Source organism: Pinus tabuliformis, chromosome 1_2, assembly GCF_031772625.1.
Source record: "Pinus tabuliformis cultivar Carrire ecotype Pingquan chromosome 1_2, CPIR1, whole genome shotgun sequence".
Lineage (NCBI taxonomy): Eukaryota > Viridiplantae > Streptophyta > Pinopsida > Pinales > Pinaceae > Pinus > Pinus tabuliformis.
The window spans coordinates 661435721-661452436 of NC_142298.1; positions in this window are offsets into that span (position 1 = coordinate 661435721).

The window sequence follows — 16716 nt, forward strand, 5'->3', positions numbered from 1 at the left end:
AGCTGCAAACAAGGTGGAAGAAAACGATGGAAAAGAAGGAAAAATCGATTAAAAAGATAAGCAATTTAAACTGGGACACTTATTGGCAACATTTGGTAAAACCACATAGCTAGTGTATGACTTTGAAGTGCCTGATAACCTCTATCGAGAAGATAGCACCAACACTCACCGATTTTGTATTTGCAGGTCAATTGAAGGGTGAAGTTGGCCAACCAACACTCCTGAAGCCCATGCTGGACATTTGCAGCTTAAAAGAACAGATACATGATTTAGCATAGATTCAGTTTTAGTTTAATTATTAGTTCATTTTTGCTTAAAATGAGGAAGGTCGTTTTGAACCTCCTCATCTATTTTTGTAATAACTATTTTTAGTTTTCATTAGAGTAGTATTTAAACCTCTCTCATGCATTTAGAGAGGGGTCTAGAAATTTATCAAAAACAATTCTTTAGAACATGCACTTTTTCCCCCTCTGAGGAGGTTTTGATAAATGAATGGAATGAGATTTATTTATATCTGAGTTTAATTTCTACTATGGAAATGCACTTCTATACCCTTAGTAGATGTCGAATTATTTGAAGATAAATCTATATCGTTGAAGCTCATGAGCAGAACCTATTATCAATGGTACTTTTATCTCTTAATATTTTTTGCTTATAGGCCAAGGGATATATTATTTTTAGTTGTTTTTATATGGAAACCTGAATGTTCAATTATCATTTTTGAACTTTTGTACGATGATAACTATTCTTTTTATGTCAAGTATATGAATGACTTATTATGTGATGTGTTTATCATAATTGTTTCGGCTAATTTCTTATACGAAACAATCATCTTTAATGTATTCTTTTCTCATAGAAATTGAATGATTTTTATTACCAATTGTTATTGGAAATTATTCTAGATCGCATAAAGAAAGAATTACCCCCAGGATAGTTTAAATTAGATGTTTTCCTTCATTAGAATAAAATTGCACATGTTAGATTAGATTTAGAATAAAGCATTCTCCCATAAAACCTTTGAAAAGAGAAAAACATCATCCCCTTAGTGTACCATCATAAAAAAATTGGGAAACTGGTCCCATCACCCCCAACTGAGCCACTATTCGGAGCCACTATTACAAACGGAAAAGGAGTTGCTTTCAAGTTCCGGACCGGATGGTTATCCCCCTTGTTGTAGACCCAATTTTTGGGGCTTCAACATATTTGGCGCTAGAAGGAGGGCCTGAACTATGAATGGAAAGCAAACCTAAATCCAAAACCCATTCTGAGAGTAAATCATCCTCAACATCTCCTCGGACTTCTCCATCACATTCTGAATCTCCAAATCCTAAGTGAGAAGTTGAGAAAACAACAACCACTAAGGAAGACCTAAATATCTCAGATAGATCCACTCTTGAACCTCCTGAAGTTTAGTCTTTAATTCATAAACTTCAAGGATTTTCCATATCACCGCAGAAGTTTGAGTTATCTCAAGGCAGTGTGACTTCACAATACATTCCTTCCCACCCTCTTACCAGATTACAAAGTGAAAAGCTTGGTATTGAACCAACAGAATTCCCTCTGCCGAAAAGAAAAAGAGCAAGGAAGATACAGGAAGGGTCTGATAGTGAGACTCTTTCATCATCATCCATTTCATCTAATCCATTGCAAAGTCAACTATCTAACCCCCCAACTCCATATCATTGTTCAACAGGGTACTGGGACTTTAATATCGTCTTCCCAACCACTTACTTCATCTGCACTTTCCTCTATTAGTATCTCAACGATGGCAGGAAATCCTCCACCAAGGCCATGGGCCAATCCAGGGGCAGTCACAATGCCTGCACCCTTGAGTCAATTGCCAGCTCATCTTGAAAAGTGGCTGCCAAAGTTTAACCCAGATGCAGGCATACTAGCAGAAGAACACATAAACAACTTTATGTTGTCCATAAACTTAAATGGAGTTACTGAAGAAGACGTTGTTGTTAGGCTTTTCCCATATACCTTACAAGGAGCGGCTGGGTCCTGGTATTTTTCATTACCTTCAGGATCCACTACTAGTTGGAATAATTTCCAAGGGTAGTTTTTGACAAAGTTCGGTGATGATAGGTCTACAGCGACATTGATCAATGACCTCTCAAATCTTAAAACTGAATCAAGGGAACTCATCAAATATTTCAACTTGCAATTTAATAAACTCTTAAATAAGATCCCTACCGCATCCAAGCCTAGCGAAGAAGTTCGAAGTGAATGGTACATATCTGCCTTACCTTCTAACATAGGAATCTTTGTAGATAGGGCCGCTAAGCCAACATTAGCCGAAAACATGAAAGAAGCAATAGTGGTGGAAAAAAATATCTTAGCTTTAGAAAAGAAAAATGCCATTGATGAAAGAAAATCTAAAAAAGTTGCTTTTAAGGATGACCCTAAGAAAAAACAATCAAAGGACCCATTTGACTTGGAAGGGTTATAAAAAGTTTTAAAAATCATGTCTAACGAAATGGTTGATATTAAAAAACAAGTGGTAGAGACCTCTTCTAAGAAACCTTATAAGCCTTTCAAAAGGAATCCTTAAACCGTTCCAAAGCCTCCCAACGCTATAACAAATGCAGAATCGAAAGGAGAAGAAGAGGAAGCTTCGAATGAGGAACATACTGATGACGACAAGGTTGTTGAACTACAACGAATGTGGGACTTCATTCTTCCAGATGAAGAAGATCAAGATGCATTACTAGTCACTACTAGAAGGAGAAATCAACTTGATCCTCCACAATCCAGTTCTAAACAGAAAAACTCAATCTCAACTTCCAAAGATAAAGTTGCAGGTAAGAAATCATCACCTAAAGCGACTCAGACTAACCCAGTGCAATCTGATTCAACAGCTCCATCTAAAACACTTATCATTTTTGATAAAATGGAGTATAATATTGTTGAAGACATGAAGAATACTAGGGCCAATATTACTTTTCATGTGCTAAGTAAATTGAAGCATCAACAAAAACTACTTTTGAAAGAGCTGCATGTAGTACCTGTTGCACCTCTTCCTGCTGCTGTAATCTCACAAGCTACTCATGGAATAGGGAGACCTCCAATTTGTATGTCAAATAAAGTTGATCCAAATGACATTGCTTTAATTGGAGGTAGGTCAAAATCCCATACTCCTCCATTCCTCCTTACCGTCGAAGTTTTCAATAAAAATTTGCATAATTGTTTGGTTGACTCTGGTGCTTCATCTAAAATTTTTCCTAAGACAGTTTGTGCAAAGTTAAACGTACGACCTCGAAAGTCCACAGTACGTATAGTGCAGCTGGACCGGTCTCAAGTTGAATTCAATGGTGAACTAAATCAAGTGACCATAAGGATTTCATCAAATCCAAAGGTATGTCAAGTCATTGATATTCTTGTTGCAGATATTCCTGAGTTTTATGGATTAATTCTTAGCAGGGATTGGTTAGAAAAGCTTCATGGTTACTTCGCGACCGACTAGTCACACATGTGGCTCCCTTACAATGGTAAACTAAATCAGATAAAGGTTGAGCGGGAAAGACACCAAAAGTACGTAGTAACGGAGTTAGAAGGAGAAAATGAACCTATAGCGTACAAAAATAATATAATTGGAAATTATTCTGTTGACTCGTTCTTAGGGAATTTCAATGCTCATATTTCACCTTTCTTAGAAAATTTAGTTTTATCTCAGGTAGAAAATTTTTCTCAAATGAATACTTCTAAATGCATTAGTTTTGTAGATAGGCCTGCAAATAAATCTTTGTTTTGGAAATTATTTTTCGACGGTTCTAAGTCTAATGATCGAGCAAGAGTAGGTTGTATATTAATTAGTCCAAAAGGAGAAAAGACTATTCTAACTTGTAGACTTGAGTTTGATTGCACAAATAATACTGCAAAATATGAAGCTTTGGTTCAACGGTTATACAAGGCAATCAGACTTGAAATCAAATATCTACAAGTCTTTGGGGATTCTGAGATTGTTATTAAGCAGGTAAAAAATACTATACATTGCCTATCAGGTCATTTAACGCATTATCAATCATTAGGACAAGACCTGACTGCACACTTTATAACTTTTAATATTTCATCCATTCCCAGATTCCAAATTGTTAGTGCTGACCTTCTGGCTAATGTAGCTTCCAAGCTCATTCCCTCAGAAGACTATAGTCCAAACAGATTCTCAATCGAATTGATCTTTAGATCCTCCATCCCTGATAATGTTACCAATTGGAGAGTTTTTAATGATGACCCTGATATTGTAAGTTTTCTAACTTTAGAAGGCTCTTACATTAATTAGATAATTGATGAGGACCAACATGACAAGTAGCTACAACAAGAAAGCACCAATAATGCTATACCTAAATTTGTAGTCAAACTAGAAGACCTATATGATTTAAAATACAGATTCAAAAGGTACACTAATTCGAAACTTCAGAGTTCAACTTTGAGATATGAATTAGTGAATCTAGGGACTGACATAAAGTCACAAAATATCAACTTAGGTCTTGGTCTTACTCCAGAGGAAAAATCAACCTTCATTCGACTTTGAAGCAGTATAAAAATGTCTTTGCCTGGAACTACGATGACCTCAAAACTTATGATACTTCAATCATACAACATACAATCCTGATGATCTCTGATGAGAAACTAGTCCAACAGAAGCTGAGGAAAATCCATCCTAATCTGGAAAGCCAGATTAAGTCTGAGTTGAATAAATTATTGAAAGCCAAAATTATTTTTCCTGTTCGACATTCTAGATGGGTTTCCAACCTAGTACCAGTCAGAAAGAAAAATGGAGACATTCGGATTTGTATTGACTTTTGAAATCTCAATAAGGCCTGTCAAAAGGACAATTTTCCATTACCACCTATGGAACAAATATTAGAATCAATTGCAGGATCTGAATTGATGTCCTTTTTAGATGGCTTCTCAGGATATCACCAAATTTTAGTCCATCCTGATGATCAATTGAAGACAATATTCATAACCAAATGGGGCACATATGCATATCAAAAGATTCCATTTGGACTAATTAATGCTGGAGCCACATTTCAAAGGGCCATGGATATTTCTTTTAAAGGACTAGTAAATAAGTCAGATGTGATTTACTTAGATGACATAACAGTGTATGTCAAAAGTATGGGATCTCACTTAATCCAAAAAAGTCTTTTTTTTTTTGCATTAAGTGAAGGAAAGCTCCTCGAATTCATAGTGTCTAAATCTGGAATCCATATTGATCCAGATAGGATTAAAGAGATTTCTGAGATAACCTTACCCCATAACAAAAAAGCAATGCAATATTTTCCCGGTCAAATCAATTTTGTTAAAAGATTTGTCCTCGAATTTTCAAGAATTGTGTCACCTATCCAAGCAATGATCAAGAAAAAATCCCTCTTCAAATGGGTTCAGGCAGAACATGAAGCATTCAACCTGATTAAACAAGCAATTATAAATGCCCCATCTCTAGCAACTCCAAACTTTTCTGATCCCTTCATTTTGTATACATTTGCCTCTAAGAAATCATATGCTGCAATACTCACACAAGCCAATCAAGACAAAGCAGAAGCCCCAATTTCCTTTTTCAGTTCAAACTTGCAAGGGGCCGAATTAAATTACTGCGACGTTGAGAAACAAGCTTATGCTATTTTCAAAGCAATCAAGCACTTTAGACCCTTTCTTCTCAAAACCCATACAAAAATAATAGTGCCATTTCTAGTGGTAAGAAACCTTTTGGTACAGAAAGACGTGGGTGAAAAGAGAGCGAATTGGGTCATGGCCCTACAAGAATATGACGTTGAAATCAAGCCAGCAAATATTGTAAAAGGTCAAGGTTTTTGTAGGATGTTGGCTGGAGCATCGCATATATCAGAAATACAATCCCCAGATCATGAGGTACAAATGTATGAGGTAAGCCTAAACGATAATGAATCAATATATTCGGATATCATGTTTTACCTAAAAAATGGCTATGCTCCTTCACATTTGAATCATACAAAGAAGAGAACCCTTAGATTAAAAGCTAAGAAATATCAAGTCGTAAATGATGTGCTCTTTAGGATGAATTATGATTCTGTTCTTCTTAGATGCCTTGAGAAAAATGAAGTTGAAAAAGTGTTGTAGGAACTTCATGATGGACTAGTAGGTGGACATTACATAAGAGATGCAACGGCACACAAAATCCTACACGCAGGCTACTACTGGCCAACATTATTTAAAGATGCACATAGCTATGTAAGAAGATGTCAGATTTGTCAAGCTGCTGCTGGAAGATAAAGGAAACCATCATTACCATTACAACCGGTCAACATCGATCAATCATTTGAGCAATGGGGGTTAGATATAATAGGTGAGATCATTCCTCACTCTTCTAAACAGCATAACTATATCCTTACAGCTACCGATTACTTTACTAAGTGGGTAGAAGCGGTTCCTCTCAAGACAGCCAACTCTGAAAATATCATTGATTTCATAGATCAATTCATAATTACTAGGTTTGGCTTAACTTCCGCTTTAATGTTTGATAATGCATCATATTTTTCTGGTAATGCTATCACTGAATTTGCACTCAAAGGAGGTTTTAAACTTAAGTATTCTGCCAATTATTACCTGCAAGAGAATGGCTTGGCCGAATCAACAAATAAAAACTTGATCAGAATCATTAAACGGACTATTGATCAAAGTCATAGAAATAATTTGGCACGAATCTTTGATGAATGTTCTTTGGGTAGATCAAATAAATAAAAAAGCTTTTATTGGCACTTCTCCCTTTAATTTAGTTTATGGGAAAGAAGTGGTTCTCCCAACTCACCTAACTATTCCTTCTTTAGCTTTAGTTTAGTTTATCGAAGAAACTCCTTCCTCATCCTTGCAACTAAGACAATTACAGATCCTTAAGTTAGAAGAGGAATGAGAACAAGCCAAAATTACACATGCGCATCATCAAGCATTAGTAAAGGCTTCTTTCTATTCAAGCTTGCTGTCCAGAAAAGATTTTCATTGGAGATTTAGTACTGAAATGGGATAAAGCCCTCGAAGAGAAAGGTAAACATACTAAATTCCAACGGATCTGGCTTGGACCATTCCAAATTGCTGAAATTATAGGTCCATCGACTTTTATGTTACAAGAATTAGCAGGGAAACGAGAGTATTTACCTGTTAATGGATAGATCCTTAAAACATACTTTCAATAGAAGATGACCTCTTCTATTTTTGTAAATTATTATTTTTAGTTTATTTTTCTTTTTGATAATAAAACAGGTTGAAAATGTTTACCTTTGGGTTTCCATGAAAAAGATTAGCATCTCTTTTCAATTTTGTTTTTTTCTTGTATAAATGGAAATGGTTAGGAAAATTAATCTTTACTTTTGAAAAATACTTTCAAGTGCTATATAATTCTAAAGATTTTACTTGTCTTTTGTTTCAACTTTACAAGTTCTGATTCAAAACAACCTATGGTAGGAATTTGCGTTATATCAGCCATGAAAAGCATCAATAATAAGACAAAGATTCTCTATAGAAAAACTACTTCTAAAACTCTACAATTGTCATCTAGAAGAACTCTTAAGGAGCCAATGACTTCCTCCCCACTTTAGGGAATTGCAACTTTCAAAGAATAATCTAGTTATGCACTATAAACTTAAAGAATAAGAGGTCTCATCAAGAGCCAACTTATCATGATCATAAAGATTATACCTAGATGACATTGCCAAACTGCATACCAAAACAAGGTAATGAATCGAGATTGTTTCAATCAAAAGACAAGGGGTCTCATCACGAGCTAGGTTATTCAGTCAGTTATAAATCAAGTGAATGGCACTATCAAAATTGGCCACCAAACCAAGACATTGTTCTTTAAGAATTAAAATAAAAGAAAAAGCAATAAGTGTATATGAGGATTTATCTTTGAGAATTTCATACTTCATAGGTGGGATACTGGATCATTGCTAGGTAACAGGTAACCCTGTCAAGGCTATGAACACCTGCTGGCAAAAGAGGCTCTACCTACGACAAATGAGTACACCTAAAATTGATCTACAGAGATGTCTTTGCTTTTATCTTTATAAACCAAGTAATGAATGATGTAAGTACAATGACTAGCTTTAGGAAGAAGAGGATCAGAATTAGGATAGATGGAACAAGATGTTGTTGTTAGCAAATAGCGCTTTGTACCTTATATTTCTATAATAAAGTTTTATTTTCCAAAACCATTTTTTATTTTAGAAGTTTTAGAAAATTCAAAAAACTATCAGAGATAAATGGTTCTTTTGAGTGAATCGCCAATTGTTGTGACCATCAACAACCCCCCTTTTATTAGTGTTAGCATTAACATTAATAAATGGGGACCTTTCTAAAAAATCAAAACTTAGCACTTAAAATTGTCTTATGTTTTCAGTAAAACATGATATCAAGGCAAATTCCCCAAAAATATGAATTCCTACCTTTTCATGCTTCATGCGCATACAAAATGTTAAAATTGTTAAGCCTCCTTATGAAAAAGTGCAATACAACCACAAAGCTAGGAAAACCCTTGTAAGTGGAAAGTCTTGAGTACTAAGCAAAAAAAAGCTTTAGCACTTGACCTTTTAAGGATAAGCATTGCATCACATTGCAAAAGGGTAACGACGGGCATCCTTTATTAAGAAACTCTTTGAAAAGCGAGAATGTGAGACTGCGAGATCGCAAGTCTTATAAACTTACCGCATATCGCAGATTCCATTAATCACAGCACCACTTAATACAAAACGCCCAGATATTGCGAAATGCGATAAAGCTCTCGCAAATCTCATCTTGCAGTCGTACGATGAAATGAATGATTGTTAAAAATAAAAGGTTTTGCGATATCGCGATCTGCGATATTGTGAAGCAAATCGCAAAATCACTTTATCGCAAATCTAAGGGCTCAGAGTTCAATGATATTACTTTCCGTCATTCGATGCAAGAGTTATGAGCATTAATGTTTACTTAACGGCCCATTGATGATATTTATTAAAATCAAATCAGATCTAGTTTAAAGGGTTATTTCACGTAAGGTGATATCTTTGATATGATTTTAAAAATTAAAAGCTTTCCCATCACCTTATTGTTGTTCATTATTCACCACCATACTTATTGTATCTCTATTCTCTATTTACCATTTTTAGGAGCGGTACACAGAACAACACGCAGAACGTAATGGGAAAGAAAGGCAAAGCTCCTACATCTAAAAAATCAGAGATGACTCCGTTATTCACAGACACCACTTGTACCAAGGAAGCAGGAATATCTACTTGGGAAGGCATGTACCAACTGTTAGAAGAGGAAAACCTGAGAGTTATGGAGGTTACAGTTATAGTAGATGGACATGGGTCATCAGAAGCATCACTAACAGAGCTTGCATGCTCATTTCTGCACCGTATTGCAGCGAGGCCAAAGATACTCCCTTACATGGATATGGTAAAATGGATTATAGACCACGCTAATATATTCGACAGGGAATTCAAGACACAGAACTAGAAGGTCATGGGGTCATTTACCCCAAGTAATTTGAGGTGTATGTATCACTTTCCAGAACCCCAGGCTAGTTATAACAAACAATTTGTGGAAAAAATCACCAAAGAGAATGAGGATTTGGCAGACTGTATGAAGAACTAGTCCACGAAGGAAGAACCATTAAAGAAGGAAAAAAATGGTATGTACGCCACTGGCTCCCTTACTTCTCCCTATTGTTTTGCTGCTACAATGTTATGTAGGATATTTGGGAAGCCAGATATAAATAAGTTTTCATCAGAATGGTTGTCTTTACTGGATGCGGCCATCAATGCCACCATCATGGATTGGGCCCAAATTTTATCAGATAATTTAGCTTCTGCTATTTTGAATTATCGAACTAAAAGAAGTTTTGCTCAGAGGTTTTACCCTCCATTCTTTTTAGCTAACTATGTCATGGATTCTATTTGCTCCATCTCTAATTTTCCCATCATGGGGTGGAAATGGATAGTACAGAACCCTTTGCCTATTCAAGTCTACCATAAGGAACTGTGGGAATCTAATTTTGTTGGGTCCCTATAATACTAGTGATTACCCCATTACTATTGTAGTTATACCCCTTATTTATATTGTTGTGCCCCTATTACCCCCATATTGTTATTTCTGTGCCCCATAGAATCCCTCTATTGTTATTTTTGTGGCTTTATATTATTATTGTTAGGTCTACTGGATTATATTGTGACTCCTTAGACTCCTATATATAGAAAGGAGGTTTTGTCATTTGTATCATCCAAGAATTGTTCATTTATGTAATGTAAAGGAGGTTGCCCCCTCGAAGAGGCTGAATTCTAAGGCGTGGATCTCTCTTTTCTATCTTTTTGTGAGCTGGTTTCATAACATTTGGTATTAGAGCTTTGGATTCTAGGGTTTCGCTGCTCCAAACAGGTCATCGTGGAATTTTCGCCATAACTTTTTTTATGTGACGTTTCAGAAGTCGCCAAAAAAACCCATTTGAGAAGAATTGGCGTGGAACCTTGGGTTCGAATTTCAGAGCTTTTCATGCAATATGTTCAGAGATATGATCTGAGGAATTCGGTCTTTTTGCAGACTCTTGAATTACATTTAAGACAGGTGACCTGGGGAAAATCGTCATAACTTTCTCTCTGAGGATCGGATTGAAATTTCGTAAAAAGGTACAGAAATAAGACGGACTGTAGTTTCTTTTATATGTGTTTCAGATTCAAAGGTTGAAAGAGTGACTCGTGGCACGTCGTACAACTTCGCTCTACTGAACCAGTCTAAAAGCAAGTCATTGTGTGAGATTTCACATAACTCTTCCTTGGAGAATCCAATTTGGCGCAGACTTGTGGCGTTGGAAAGAGGACACAGAAGGCTACTACAGGTAGAAATTTCAAAACCGAATGACCTGAAATTACAGAGATACATCAGATTCAATATCAGGCTTCTATAAAGTGAAAAAAGGTGTGTAGTTTTTTTTTAAATTTTTATGTAAGCTTGGTTTAACGGAATTCAAAGGGCATAGTAAAGCATTATTATCGGTAACTGATGCACCGAGGAAAGAAAATGCAAACACCTAGTAAGGAACCTGAAATCTCTAGCATGACTCATGAAGAAGAGGAAGAAATGCTACATGATATATCAAAATTACAAGAACAAGTGCAACAAATGTCACGCTCACAAAAGCTAACAGAAGCTAAGATAAGTGGCATGGAATCTAAGATAAATGGCATGGAATCTAAGATAAATGGGATGGAATCTAAGATAAATGGTGTGGAATCTAAGATAAAGGGTATGGAAGCTAAGATGGAGGATTCGATGGTAAATTTGAAGATAGATTTGAAGACAGACATGGAAGAATTGAAGAACTTGCTACAAGAAAGGGTCACTAATGGTGAAAAGGTAGTAAAGGAAACTCATGATGAGAACAAAAGAAATGTTAATCATGATTCCATAGACTCTAATGTTGGATCGAAGACTCACCATGTTCCAAAAATCGATATGAGGAAGTTTGATGGCAAGGATCCCGCCACATGGATATTACAGATGGAGCAATTCTTCGATCTCAATAATGTGAAAAACACACAAAAGGTACGTATGGCAACTTTATATTTGGAACCAAATCAGTTTGTATGGTATCAATGGCTTTGTTCTCGTAAACAATTTATCACTTGGGCAATTTTTACGGAAGAATTGATAGCACATTATGAGGATACAAAAAGCAACACTTTTTTTAGCCAATTGATAAGTCTCAAACAAAAGGGTTCAATAATGGAGCACATTGAGGAGTTCCAAAAATTGAACATAAGGGTAAAAGATATTCCAGAGGAGCATAGGATTGATGTGTTCATAGGGTCTTTAAAGGATAATATCCAACATGATGTGCGCCTTTGGGAACCTGATTCATTAGAGAAGGCATTCAGGTTAGCAAGAAAAATGGAAAGCAAAATTATGGCAACTAGGAAGCATACCATTCACAACTATAAAGATGGAAGTGTTGTTGCCCATAGTCTTCCACAACCTACAAGGTTGACACCACAACAATTGGAAGAAAAAAGAGCAAAAGGGCTTTGTTACAATTGTGATAGCAAATACACAAAAGGTCATAAGTGTGCTGAGAAGAAATTATTCTACATAGATTGTGAAGAGGAAGAAGAAAAGGAGCAAGAAAGGTCAAAAGAAGAGGATATATTCCAGGAACAAAGCCTAGATGAAGAACAAATAAATCCGACCATATCTTGTAATGCATTGGCGGGAATTACCACTCCTCAAACCATCAAGATAGAAGGACAAATCAAGAAGAAAAAGGTAATAGTGTTGATTGATTCAGGAAGCACCCACAATTTTATTCATTGTAGGGTAGCAAAAGAATTGAATTGCTTCCTATATCCAGCACCAGAGTGTCAAGTGATGATTGCAAATGGAGGAACAATAAATTGTTCTGGAAAGTGCCATAATATCAAGCTATCCATGGGAGAATATGTATTGACTAGCCCAATGCTTTCCATTCCAATGGGAGGTGCTGATGTTGTACTAGGAGTCCAATGGCTACAATCCTTGGGTACAATAGCTTTTAATTTTCAAGAACTTTTCATGAAATTTTCTGTGGAAGGAAAGGAAGTTGAATTAAGGGGTATTGCAGGGAAACCAGGAAAGATAATCAGCTCTAATGGCATGACAAAGCTTCTAAAAAAGGAGCAAAGAGGTGTAATTGCACAATTATGTTCGCTAGATGTTTCCACATTGGAATCATCTATTTCTCCAGATCTCCAAAAAGTCCTGGACAATCATTCCAAGGTATTTGAGACTCCCAAAGGTCTCCCACCTATGCGTGATCATGATCATGCTATTCATCTGATTCCAGGAAGTGTTCCTCCAAACATCAGGCCGTACAGATATCCATATGTCCAAAAAAGTGAAATTGAACGTATGGTTGCAGAAATGCTAGAGGCTGGTATAATTCAACCGAGTCAAAGTTCTTTCTCAGCTCCAGTAGTATTGGTGCACAAGAAGGATGGATCATGGCGCATGTGTCCAGATTATAGGGAGCTCAACAAGCTCACTATTAAAGATAAGTTCCCCATTCCTGTCATTGATGAATTACTGGATGAATTGCATGGATCAATTTACTTCACCAAGTTGGATCTTCGTTCGGGATATCATCAAATCAGAATGAAGATTGAAGACATTCCGAAAACGGCATTTAGAACTCATGAGGGTCATTATGAATTTTTGGTCATGCCTTTTGGCCTTACCAATGCACCTTCAACATTTCAAGGTTTGATGAATTCAATTTTCAAACCATTCCTTAGAAAATTTGTGTTAGTATTTTTTGATGATATACTAATCTACAACAAGTCTTGGAAGGATCATGTTGAACATGTTGACAAGGTGCTACAACTATTGGAGGAGAAACAATTATATGCAAAAAGATCCAAATGTTTCTTTGGAGTCCAGGAGGTGGAATATTTGGGTCATATTGTATCTCATGAAGGAGTTAAGGTAGACCCTAGCAAAATTAAAGCCATTAAGGAATGGAAAATCCCCACATCCATAAAGCATCTGCGAGGATTTCTTGGGTTGACAGGGTATTATCGCAAGTTTGTTAAGAATTATGGGAGAATAGCAGCACCTCTAACAACATTATTGAAGAAAGATTCATTTTCATGGACTCCGGAAGCAACAAAGGCCTTTGAACATCTTAAAGAGGCAATGTGCCAAGCACCGGTCTTAGCTACACCGGACTTCACAAAAACCTTTATTGTGGAATGTGATGCTTCAGGAAATGGAATTGGTGCTGTTCTAATGCAAGATGAAAGACCCATTGCTTTTGAAAGTCGTCCAATCAAGGGAAAGTTTTTAAGCAAAGCTATTTATGAGAAGGAAATGTTGGCAATACTCCATGCACTTAAGAAATGGCGACCCTACCTAATGGGAAGACACTTCAAGGTAAAAACGGATCATGATAGCCTTAAATACTTTTTAGAACAAAGATTATCCTCTGAAGAGCAACAAAAGTGGGTCACAAAGATGTTGGGTTATGACTTTGAAATCATCTACAAAAAAGGGAAGCAAAATGTGGTGGCAGATGCACTCTCAAGAAAGGATGAGGATGTGGAAGCATTGTTGTGTGCCATTTCTATTATCCAACCAGATTGGATAAACGAAGCAAAGGAGGAATGGAAGAATGACGAAGAAGTGTGGGCACTTATTCGAAAGCTACAACAAGATTCCAGTACTTCTGATACATTTAGCTGGCAAAATGATTCGTTATGGTACAAAGATCGCTTATACCTCTGTAAGAATTCCCAGCTAAAACAAAAGATTCTTATGGAATTGCACACTTCTCCCTTAGGAGGGCACTCAGGATTTTTAAAAACTTACCACAGGGTTAAGGAATTTTTTTGGGATGGCCTTAAATCAGATATTCAAAAGTTTGTGGCGGAATGTTTGGTTTGCCAACAAAATAAAGTTGAAACAATTAAGACACCGGGTCTATTACAACCTTTATCCATTCCAAGCCAACGTTGGGAGGAGGTTTCAATGGATTTTATCACAGGTTTACCCAAGTCTGAGGGAAAGAGTGTCATCATGGTGGTAGTTGACAGACTTACCAAGTATGCACACTTTTGTGCATTATCACATCCATTTAAAGCCAGTACAGTTTCTACTGCATTTATGGAAACAGTTCAAAAGCTACATGGAAACCCAAAGATTATTGTAAGTGACAGAGATCCCATTTTCACTGGAAATTTTTGGACAGAATTATTTTCTTGTCTTGGTACTCAGTTAGCTCATAGCTCATCTTATCATCCTCAATCTGATGGGCAAACTGAGATAGTAAACAAATGTTTGGAAGGATATCTTCGTTGCTTTGTATCTGATAAACAGACACAATGGGTCAAATGGTTGCCTCTGGCTGAATGGTGGTATAACACTTCCTTCCATACAACAACAAAAATGACCCCATTTATGGCACTTTATGGGTATCAACCACCATCAATCACATCATATTTAAGAGAAAATTCTAAGGTTCAGGCAGTGGAACATCACATCGAACATCAACAACAAGTCCTCCAACTCTTAAAGGATAACCTCGTGTTGGCACAAAATAGAATGAAACAACAGGCAGATCAACATCGCAGTGAAAGAAGTTTTGATGTAGGTGATTGGGTATTCCTACGGCTACAACCATATAAGCAAATGTCCCTAAAGCAAGCTAAGAAGGATAATAAATTATCACCAAAGTATTATGGTCCGTACAAGGTGTTGGAAAAGATTGGTACTATGGCATACAAATTGGAGCTTCCTGCAGCTTCTCGATTGCACCCAGTTTTCCATGTTTCATGTTTAAAGAAGGTTATAGGCGACAAGCTCCCAGTTCAAACAATATTGCCAGAACTTGACGAGGAAGGAAAAATTATATTGGAACCGGAAGCAGTCACAGAAACAAGAACTCGACAGCTACGAAATCGATCAATTTCAGAGTATCTTATCAAGTGGAAGAACTTATCCGCTGAAGATTCCACATGGGAGGATGAGAATTTTATGCAGAAGTATCCAGAACTGCTCAAGCGTTGAGGACAACACTTTTTTGAAGGAGAGGGGCATGTTGGGTCCCTATAATACTAGTGATTACCCCATTACTATTGTAGTTATACCCCTTATTTATATTGTTGTGCCCCTATTTCCCCCATATTGTCATTTCTATGCCCCATAGAATCCCTCTATTGTTATTTTTGTGGCTTTATATTATTATTGTTAGGTCGGCTGGATTATATTGTGACTCCTTAGACTCCTATATATAGAAAGGAGGTTTTGTCATTTGTATCATCCAAGAATTGTTCATTTATGTAATGTAAAGGAGGTTGCCCCCTCGAAGAGGCTGAATTCTAAGGCGTGGGTCTCTCTTTTCTATCTTTTTGTGAGCTGGTTTCATAGCAAATTTTGTCCCACATTTCTATAGAATTTGTCATGGAGTAATGCTTCCCATTCATAAAATGTTATATAACACAAATGTTCCAAGATTCTCCTCGGAAGCGGAAATTGACATTCTCCCTGTAGGAAGGTGGTTTGGGGAGGGGTTATTCACCTACATTAGGGTATTTGGGAGCATTTCCTTGCCTCATGTGCTTCCTTTGTATGTTCCCGACAAACTTATGTCCCGAGAGATAGCTTACCATACCTGTGGTGGTGGGGGAATGAGCAGAGAACTCAAGGATAAGAAGAAGGCCATCTGGCCTCAATTCCCTATGGTCTGCGGGGTCTTCACATTATTTGATTTGGGACACGCTTTTAAAGAAGTTGATAATATGCTAAGTTTGCAGCTACCAAAGTTCCGAGGGAGGTAGTACAATCCCTTGGATACTATCAAGAAGTTTACAACCATGGTCAAAATAAAAGTGTTTACTAAAGAAGATGATATCTTTGACGATGTCTTTCGGCAGAAGAGCTCTCTCAGAGAGATTCTACATATGGCACAAATTCAGTTTGACCAAGCGAAGCTTCAAGAGTTTAACCATTACAGAGAACAAAGATTGGCAAATGTCCCAATGGAAAAATTGTGTTTTGAACCAATAAGGGAGCCCACTCCGAGTATTAGAATCAGTGAAAGTTCAAGAGAACTGAAGTCTAAATCAAAGTTTGAAAGGGAATCAGCTGAAAAATCCGATAGGCAGTCGAAAAGTGATCACAGTAGAAGTGAAGCATCAATCAAAGATACAACTCAGTCTATAGAAAAGGCTGATC